The following is an 11,292-nucleotide window of genomic DNA, read 5'->3' as shown; positions in this document are numbered from 1 at the left end:
TTAATTCTTCAAATATTAATTTTTGTGCTTCTATTAGAAAAATATAAGTTCAAAAAAGTTTTCTAATTTGAAGTTCTGTTCTAATCGAGCTCAAAAATCGAATAATTGTTGAAAAAAACAATTTTTCGAAAATTTTGAATTGCGATGGTTCCCAAATAAATCAACCATTTTTCATTCAGTCCGCATTATTCGACTGTTACATTCAGGAAATTTCATAATTTCTAGAAAATGCTTTTATTTAATTTATAACTCCAGATTTGGCCGCGCTTGATGATCTATAGATCATCTAGATCATAGGGTGGGTCTGTTGCTTCACTGAGAAAACAGTTTATTTGATTTAAATTTGTAGATTTATTTAAAATAACTTAAAAATACGTATTTAATATGAATAAATTTGTTTCATATAAATTTGGATTACTTTGAACCAAATACTATTTTGTTTTAGTTTATTCGATAGAATTCGTCCATTTATTTCATTCAATAGTATATTTACACATCTCGGGTAGGAAAGTAAGAAATGTCTTAGATCACAGGTAATGTGATCTGAGGCTTTCTTATTTATTGCCCTAGATGTGTAATATACTATTTTTAATAGGTAACAAATCTCTTTTGAAATAAATCATGCGACGTTTGTGTCGTTACTGTCGCTATTTGAGTTATCGTAATTTCAATACCTTTCTCGTTGCCTATTATAGTGAAGTAATTTTGTATACATACTTAAATTTTTGATGAATTTAAATGGAAAAAATACTGTTAAAATCCAACTTGGATCTAATAATTTTAGTAAATTAGAAAATACCACAATATAAATTATATAAATAAATTTATTCTCAATTTCTTGAACAAAGAATTTTTTTTAGCTTAGTAATTTTAATTAGTTCAAGAACTTTTCTGTTTTCTTAAAGACAATCAAATTTTTAAAGTTATTTTCTTGAATCAAAATTTTTTCTAATAGTGTATCAATTAAAAAAAAAAAAAAAACGGTTGTTGTATACGGTAAGTATGTTTTCATTTTTTTTTCTTAAAAATTATTTAAATTTTTGTAATTTACAATTTTATGATCTTCGTTTCCTTAGTCTAGAAAATTTATTTAAATTATGATCGCTTAAAAACTTCAATAAATCATACACTTTTATGATTCTCTGATGTTTAAATTATATTCCATTACGCATAACACATTGGTAAATACTTTTTACATTCGAGTATAATATAAAAAATTTTTTTTTATACGATAATAAATTTTGTAGGATCGTCAATTGTGTTATAAAAATAATATTATCTCTATTGTTTCTTTGTTAATTAACTTTCAAACACTTATCTCAATATTTTATCTATTTATACTTAATTATAAAAAAAAAACTTATATACATTTAGTTTTTTTTTTTATTGCAACGCCTCATGGCCAAATATTTTAAAAATTAATTTTGCTAATGATAATTAATGACAACAATGTTTATTCAAGTTATGAATATTTTTTATTTCTTTAAATGCAATAAAGTTCTTCATTAATTTTGAATTTAAATTACCTTGTAATTAAAAATTTGAAATATAATTATATCTGATAAACATAAGACTCTCAGTATAAATAATAATAAATAGTACGAGTTTAGTCACGTCTTCCCATTGATATCTAATCAACTGTCGATTATATCTACTATATTTTGACTCTCATTAAATAAATATAAAGTTATATCAATATTGATAGTAAAGTCAAATAAATAGTACAATATAACTTTGTAATTAAACGAAATAACCTACAAATAAATATAAACATAAAAAGTACAATTAAAAGTTATAAAATCCAAAATAACACCTTCATAGCGCTCTTGTTATCATAAAGAATTAAAAACAATAAAAAAAAAAAATTAGAAAAACGGTTGACCCTGATGAAGGCCATCCCTGCAACTTATTTCCGCTAATTCCATACCTAGGTTCTTAAAATTGCACTTATGACGTTTTTGAGCTCTTCGAGCTCAAAAATACAATTTATGTGTTATTTTGAGCTCTCCGAGTTCAAAGAGATAGCTTTGCTATGCTTTTGAGCTCTTCGAGCTCAAAAGTCTTATCAAAATTCGATGAAACACGATTTTTCTAATTTTCAAACTGCTGTAACTTTTTAATAAATCAACCAATTTTCACGCGGTAGGCGGCGATCGATGTGATTTTTTGAGCTCTATAAATAATTCTGAACAAAAAAATTTATCTGATGAAAAATTTCGGAGTTATTACAAAAAAACACTTTTTTCGATTTTTTTCGACACCGATATCTCACGGACGCATCAACCGATTCTGACGCTCTATGTGGCGATCGATGCAGGTTTTTAAGGTTAAGAGCTGATTAGTTTTTGAAGTTGATCGGTTCAGCTAATTCGGAGATATTTAAAAAAAATGAAAAAAAAAAAACAACTTTTTTTGTCACTTTTTTTGCAATTTCTCGAAATCTACTGGTCCGAATCGGTTCCAACTTACAAGAAATCTAAGTTTGTCGAAGCCCTTTCGAATGACACCAACCGCGATGAAATCGGTCAAGCCGTTCAAAAGTTATAAGAGGTTTACACATAACATACACACACACACACACACACACACACACACACACACACACACACACACACACACACACACACACACACACACACACACACACACACACACACACACACACACACACAGACGTACGGACATCATCGTGAAAATAGTCAGGAAAGCTTCCTAGGACCTCGAAACATCGAGATTCAATGAAAACTCGATTTTCGAAAAATGGGGTAAAACCAATAACTACCCGATTTTTGAAAATTTTCAATTTTCTTAGCGGGAAGTTAAAAATATTGTGTGGTTTTATGAAACCACGATGCAAGTGAAACTTTTTTTGGATTGTTGACATTCAACTAAAAATTTTCGGAAAATTAATCGATTTAGAGTATTAAATTCGCGTTTTTAATCCTAACTTGATAATTGGTAAATAGACAGCTCAGGACATGTTGCCGCGATTGTATGTACTTATAGTTATTAACGGATCTTAATGAAATTTAGTATACACATGTTTCCCAGACGATTACCTCAAATGAGTTCAAAGATGAACTAAGTCGATCGATAAGTTTAGAAATAATAGCCATTTGAATTTTTGTGAAGATAGTGAAAATTGCATTTTCTGGCTTTTTATTTCTAAAGAATATTCAATTGACACAAGATAGATTATTTCTTGAAAATTTATTTTGAGGTTGATAAAATTGTCTTTAATTTGATCTATAAAACATTTACCGAACGATGATTTTATTAAGATTAAGAATTTCATTTTCTGCCAGTTTTTGGTAGAAGGGTTATATTACGAATTTTTTCATTATCAATTAACCATAAATTTGTGAGTAGAGATGAACGTGAGTACAGTTGTAAATGATTAAAAATGTAAATGAATAAATTCTTTGTGAATAGAGATGTAACTGAGTTAAAAATTCAGTGAATAGACTTGAAAATGAATACAATTGAAACTGAGCAAAGTTGTAATTGACTACTGTTGAATTTGAGTAAGGTTGTAACTGATTAAAGTTCTACCTGAAGGCAAATAGTATTGAATAAAGTTGAATCAGAGTAAAGATTTAAATGAATAAAGTTGTGACTGAACGAAGATGATTTTTAATAAAAATGTAATTGAGTGCAGGTGTCGTTGATGGGTGTGAGTAGAGATTTTATGAGTAGACCTGTAAGCACAGCCAACAATTTTCTATCGTATTTTTACAAAAAATGTGTTGGAAGTAATTACGCACCACGATTTAGTAATTTCGAAACTCAGTTTTGTAAATTTACTATACTATTTATTGTAATTTAATATAAGAAAATTACAACATAATTGTTGAAATTTACTAAACTTTTACTGAAAAAAAGTTTAGTAAAATTCCTTACACGTATTGTGATTTTACTAATCAAATGATACCCAAGATATTTAGTAATTTTAGAATGAAGTATTGTACTTATACTATACATTCATTCCATCTATATTTAAGAAGATTACACAAAATTTGCAGTAAATTTACTAACTATTTACCAAAAAATTTTTACTTCTATTACAATACACATATTGTAATTTTTTCAAACAAATCATCCTAAAAATGTTTTGTAATTTTAGTATGATATATTGTAATTTTGCTACATAATCTATTTTAAATAAATTAATGAAAATTACTCAACATTTGTTGTAATTTTACTAACAATTTATCCAAAAATTTTTTAGTAAAATTGCGATATGAATATTGTAATTTAGCTCCATAAATAAATACTAAAAATGTATAGTAATTACACTGATAGAAGGATTTATTTGTATTAAAAAAATATTTGTTAATAGTTAACAAATCATTTATTAGAGACCATTTTTTAGTATCAAACAAATATTTCTTAGTATTTAAAATGATTTGTTTGTATTTAATAAATCAGATATTCATTTATTAAATATTAATAAATCTTTTTAAATACTAAGAAATATTTGTTAAGGACTAAAAAGTGGTCTCTAATAAATGATTTGTTAAATATTAACAAATATTTTTAACTATAAACAAATCCTTCTATCAGTGTACTTAAAAAACGTCTTAATGCTAAATTTATAATGTCAAGCTAAATTCACAAACTTCCCAATATCAATTTAGAGCTCAAAGATTTTAATGACATTTTTTTTTTCGAGAAACTTAAACTTAAAGTTTTTAGATAGAAGTCAAATGAAAAAATATTTATCCAGAAGAGCTGAAAGTTAAATTACAATAAAATTTTTAAGCACTCACCGTTGAATTGCCTCCAACGTTACCTCGATTTCCTTAGAGTAGACGATACCAAATACGTAATAAGTTAAAAAAAGTTTGGAAAATCCAAAAGTGCACGCCTCATAACGCTCATTCATTTTTTAAGAAAAAATAAATTGTGTAACTGATAAAAAAAAGAAAATTATAATTAAGTAATTTCTTACAGAGTATTTTTTTTTTTTTTTTTAATATCAGCGCCCTTTTTTCTTGTTATATGCGCACGCAGTCTAAAAAAATCTAGCTTTATCAAGTGGCGCCATAATTTTCACGTGACAAATAAGAAAAATTCGTTTGTCTTTGTACGGTTATATCGTAATAAATTTTAATAAAAATTCAATTTAAAAAAAAAATACGTAAATTAGGCTACTGATATGAGATACGGACCCAGTTCATCGCATTCGTAAACTAATAAAAAAGGTCCGGTCTTGAAATATCAATTTGTTCGGGAGTACCTAATCATTGGTACATCCAAAATGGGGTGACATCCGAACGTCCACGTAAAATTTTTTTCAAAACGTTTTTTTTTTTTTCAAAATAGCAACATGAAATGATTTTAGAAAGTAAAAAATGGTTTAATTTGGTAAGTGTTTTCTCCGTGTACATCTACTTATATTATTGTATAAGTGTAATATGGTTGTGATAGAGACATTTAAAGATCACAAAATTGCTTGACCTTGACGAGTCGAGTATAAAGCACAACCTCACGCGCTTCGCGCTATGAGGCGTGCAAAAGTAGTCAACAGTCCATCTTTGAATGAATCAGCATATAGTATAATATCTTTCTCAATAACGATGTTGTACTGATTTTGGCTATCATGTAAATCTTTACCTAAGATGAAATAATATATTCTATAGATATGGTTTTAATAAAAATTACAACAAATGAAAATTCGATTGAAGAGAAAAAAAATTGTAACTAATGAATTAATCAAATATTTATCAACCTCATTTTTTTAGTAAAAAGAAATAACGGTAATTTTATACATCGAATATAAATATACAAATTTCACATACCTCTAATTATTAACAGAGGATTAACTACCGGTACGTGTTGAATCAACTCCTCGTCAGTTACTTCTTCCTAAAGACAAAATTAAAAATATTTATTTCCATTCCATTATTTCAATAATATTGATAAAAAATTTAAAAAAAAATTATCTGTTCCCCTTTTCTATTATTTAATTTTAAATTTGATTAAAGGGTTTTGTTTATATTGATAAATGAATGAATATTCGATTGAAGCTTCGAATTCGTATAATCAACTAATACTGGATTTAATAAAAAAAAAAATGACTAAGTTTAGCCGGGAAATTTGCTATAATTTACTAATAAGATAATGGAAAAAGAAAAAAATTTTTCGTATCAAGTAAATTAAACCAACTATTTATAAACCAATCAATCTGTTTATTTAACTATTTCAAGCAACTTACGAAAAAAAAAAAAAAGTAATAATAGAACCTGAGTAAATTAATCGAATAATTCTAAAAGTAAGGATTATGATTTTTTTTTTTAATTAATGAAAAGTTGTGTCTACTAATGTTATAATTTGATAATTATCAAATTAAAAAATTGAAAAACTAACGTCAGAAATATATGCATGTAAAAGAAAATGAATGCAAGGATTATTATGAATAGTAAGATCATCCATCATTTAAAAAAAAACTAAATTAGAAGCTAAAATCTAAAAAATTATTTATTTAAGCAATATTAAAATAAATTTATTAAACTTACTTGATGCCGATCGTAGAAACAATAATTTTTTATTCTCAGTCCTGATCTAATTGTAATTAGAGCAAGATCACGTCAACTGGACCCCCTATTTTCCACTTGATCATGAAAATTAAGTTCATGTATCTTTTTTATAAGTACATACCAAGATAAAATGATCCCCGAAACGATTTTTAAAAATTTCGATTTTAACAATAATTTTTTTTGCAATGAAAATTTTAGGTACTTTTGATTAAAAAATGGATTGTAAATCAACCGTTAAAGTTAAATTAATGGGACTTGAAGGATTTGTTTTAAAAATGTTTATATTTTAATAAAATATTAATAACTAAAAATTATTTGTTTATTATCATATTGTTAATTAACTTTTAAGTTAACAAATGAAAATTTCACTAACTTCTCGGTGAAAAAATGAAGTCTTTTTTTATCGGTTACATGCGTTATTTATTAAAGTTTAAGATTTCAGAAAAAAATTTCACTGCTCGCGATTTGTTTAAACAATATAAATTAATTTATCACAGCGCGCCGAGCGCCAGGCGCTATCAGAATACCGCGCCGTCGAACGTCAGACTGTTACAGCTTCGATTAATTATAATTAAAAATATAATTATCAAACAAATTTTATTATTATTATGATCAATATTATGACTAATAAAATAAGTAAATTATCTATTATTAAAGAAAAATAGAAAAAACGAACTAGTAATAAATATTAAATTTTGTAGACATTTGTTAACTTTATTTTTTTTTTTTTTTAAACTTGGTTAATAAAAACTTTTTTATCTTCCGACACATTATTATATTATTAATCTTTATATATATTTTCTCTGTGCGTGTGTTTATCACTGAACTTTTTCTAAACGGCTGGACCAATTTTAATGAAACTTTTTGTGTGTCTTTAGGTGGATTCGAAAATGGTTTAGATTCACAATTCAGTCCACGGAAAAATGTTTATTTAATTAAATTTTTATTTATAAATTGTTCTTGATCTTGGAATGTTTTACATTGGATCTGACAGACAGTATCGAATATTCATTTGAGAAAAAAAATTATTATCGAAATTCAAAAAAATTTTGTGTAATTGTGTCAAAATCAATCAGGTGCTAATTGAAATATTTTATTATAATAACGTTTTAATAATAATTTTCATCAAAACGGTCCAAACTGTAACAGCTCATTCAAATAAGCTTGAAATTTTTAAATTTAAGACGTGTGTACAGGAAAACGTCTGTCTGGTCCGCTAGTAATAATATAGTAATATATTATTATATTATTAATAATAATATAATAATGTTTCGGAAGATAAAAAAGTTTTTATTAACCAAGTTTAAAAAAAAAAAAATAAAATAAAGTTAACAAATGTCTACAAAATTTAATATTTATTACTATAGTTCGTTTTTTCTATTTTTCTTTAATAATGGAGAATTTACTAATTTTTTTTTTTTTTTTGATTTGTTTTAAAGTCGCATAAACTACTAAGGTCATGAGCGACTACGGTAGGGGGTAAACTTTTGAGATTGGAACTCATTTTATTTTTTGGGCTGAGCAGAATAATACACTTAAATATTGAAAATATTCATTGGTGTACGCCGGATTCGAACCCGGTCCAATGCTTTGGTAAGCAAGGGCCGGATCCGATAAGGCTACTGCGCGCCTCTTTTACTAATTTTATTAGTCATAATATTGATCATAATAATAATAAAATTTGTTTGATAATTATATTTTTAATTATAATTAATCGAAGCTGTAACATAGTCTGACGTCCGACGGTACGGTATTCTGACAGCGCCTGGCGCTCGGTGCGCTGTGATAAATAAATTTATATTATTTAAACAAATCGCGAGCAGTGAAATTTTTTTCTGAAATCTTAAACTGTAATAAATAACGCATGTAACCGATAAAAAAAAACTTCATTTTTTCACCGAAAAGTCAGTGAAATTTTCATTTGTTAACTTAAAAGTTAATTAACAATATGATAATGAACAAATAATTTTTAGTTATTAATATTTTATTAAAATACAAACATTTTAAAAACAAATTCTTGAAGTCCCATTAATTTAACTTTAACGGTTGATTTACAATCCATTTTTTAATTAAAAGTACCTAAAATTTTCATTGTAAAAAAAATTATTGTTAAAATTGAAATTTTTAAAAATCGTTTCGGGGATCATTTTATCTTGGTATATACTTATAAAAAAAATACATGAACTTAATTTTCATAATCAAGTGGAAAATAGGGGGTCCAGTTGACGTGATCTTGCTCATTATAGTTATCACAGAAACTTTTATCCTTGGTCGTAGTATGATTATAATTACTATCATCACATAACTTTTAATTATTTATCATCATTTGATTATCAGCCATTGCTTGGCCGATGCTCTGGCTAATTTTTTATTACACTTGAAAACAATTAATACATAATAGTCATTACTATGTTGTATTATTGTTTTAATTTAACGTTTGACCAAATTATAAACTAATATGTGAGCGAGATCACGTCAACTGGACCCCCTATTTTCCACTTGATTATGAAAATTAAATTCATGTATTTGTTTTATAAGTATATACCAAGATAAAATGATCCCCGAAACGATTTTTAAAAATTTCGATTTTAACAATAATTTTTTTTACAATGAAAATTTTAGGTACTTTTAATTAAAAAATGGATTGTAAATCAACCGTTAAAGTCAAATTAATCGGACTTGAAGGATTTGTTTTTAAAATGTTTGTATTTTAATAAAATATCAATAACTAATAATTATTTGGTTATTATCATATTGTTAATTAACTTTTAGTTAACAAATGAAAATTTCGACTTCTCGGTGAAAATGAAGTTTTTATCGGTTATATGCGTTATTTATTAAAGTTTAAGATTTCAGAAAAAAATTTCACTGCTCGCGATTTGTTTAAACAATATAAATTTATTTATCACAGCGCGCCGAGCGCCAGGCGCTGTTAGAATACCGCGCCGTCGAACGTCAGACTATGTTACAGCTTCGATTAATTATAATTAAAAATAACAATTAAAAATATAATTATCAAACAAATTTTATTATTATTATGATCAATATTATGACTAATAAAATAAGTAAATTCTCTATTATTAAAGAAAAATAGAAAAAACGAACTAGTATTAAATATTAAATTTTGTAGACATTTGTTAACTTTATTCTATTTTTTTTTAAACTTGGTTAATAAAAACTTTTTATCTTCCGAAACATTATTATATTATTATTAATAATATAGTAATATATTACTATATTATTACTAGCGGACCAGACAGACGTTTTCTTGTACACACGTCTTAAATTAAAAATTTCAAGTTTATTTGAATGAGCTGTTACAGTTTGGACTGTTTTGATGAAAATTATTATTAAAACGTTATTATAATGACATATTTCAATTAGCAACTGATGGATTTTAACACAATTACACAAAATTTTTTGAATTTCGATTATAATTTTTTTTCTCAAATGAATATTCGATACTGTCTGTCAGATCCAATGTAAAACATTCCAAGATCAAGAACAATTTATAAATAAAAATTTAATTGAATAAACATTTTTCCGTGGACTGAATTGTGAATCTAAACCATTTTCGAATCCACCTAAAGACACACAAAAAGTTTCATTAAAATTGGTCCAGCCGTTTAGAAAAAGTTCAGTGACAAACACACGCACAGAGAAAATATATATATAAATATATATAAAGATTAATAATATAATAATGTGTCGGAAGATAAAAAATTTTTTATTAACCAAGTTTAAAAAAAAAAAAAAAATAAAGTTAACAAATGTCTACAAAATTTAATATTTATTACTAGTTCGTTTTTTCTATTTTTCCTTAATAATAGATAATTTAACTATTTTATTAGTCATAATATTGATAATAATAATAATAAAATTTGTTTGATAGTTATATTTTTAATTGTTATTTTTAATTATAATTAATCGAAGCTGTAACATAGTCTGACGTCCGACGGCGCGGTATTCTGACAGCGCCTGGCGCTCGGCGCGCTGTGATAAATAAATTTATATTGCTTAAACAAATCGCGAGCAGTGAAATTTTTTTCTGAAATCTTAAACTTTAATAAATAACGCATGTAACCGATAAAAAAAAACTTCATTTTTTCACCGAGAAGTCAGTGAAATTTTCATTTGTTAACTTAAAAGTTAATTAACAATATGATAATAAACAAATAATTTTTAGTTATTAATATTTTATTAAAATATAAACATTTTAAAAACAAATCCTTCAAGCCCCATTAATTTAACTTTAACGGTTGATTTACAATCCATTTTTTAATTAAAAGTACCTAAAATTTTCATTGTAAAAAAAATTATTGTTAAAATCGAAATTTTTAAAAATCGTTTCGCGGATCATTTTATCTTGGTATGTACTTATAAAAAAGATACATGAACTTAATTTTCATGATCAAGTGGAAAATAGGGGGTCCAGTTGACGTGATCTTGCTCATGTACTAAAAATTAGTAAATCAATTTTTAAAAAATATCTTACGAGATTTTTTTAGGAGAAAACACCAATTTAAATTATTAACAATGTTTTTTTTTTTATAAATATTATATTGATCATTTTTTAGTTTTTAATAAACATTTTTATTATTCAACAAGCTCTATTAAAATTAAATCAACATTTGTTTTCACTAAAACAGATTTAATAAGTAATGAATATTTTTTTGGAAGACTTTTTCGATAAATTTTTACATGACCCAATCATTTAAACCTATTTCTTTTAGTATTAAAAAAAAAATATTTT

The sequence above is a fragment of the Cotesia glomerata genome, linkage group LG7 (genome assembly GCF_020080835.1).
Source record: "Cotesia glomerata isolate CgM1 linkage group LG7, MPM_Cglom_v2.3, whole genome shotgun sequence".
Classification (NCBI taxonomy): Eukaryota; Metazoa; Arthropoda; class Insecta; order Hymenoptera; family Braconidae; genus Cotesia; species Cotesia glomerata.
Note: the sequence above shows the minus strand (reverse complement) of the source record.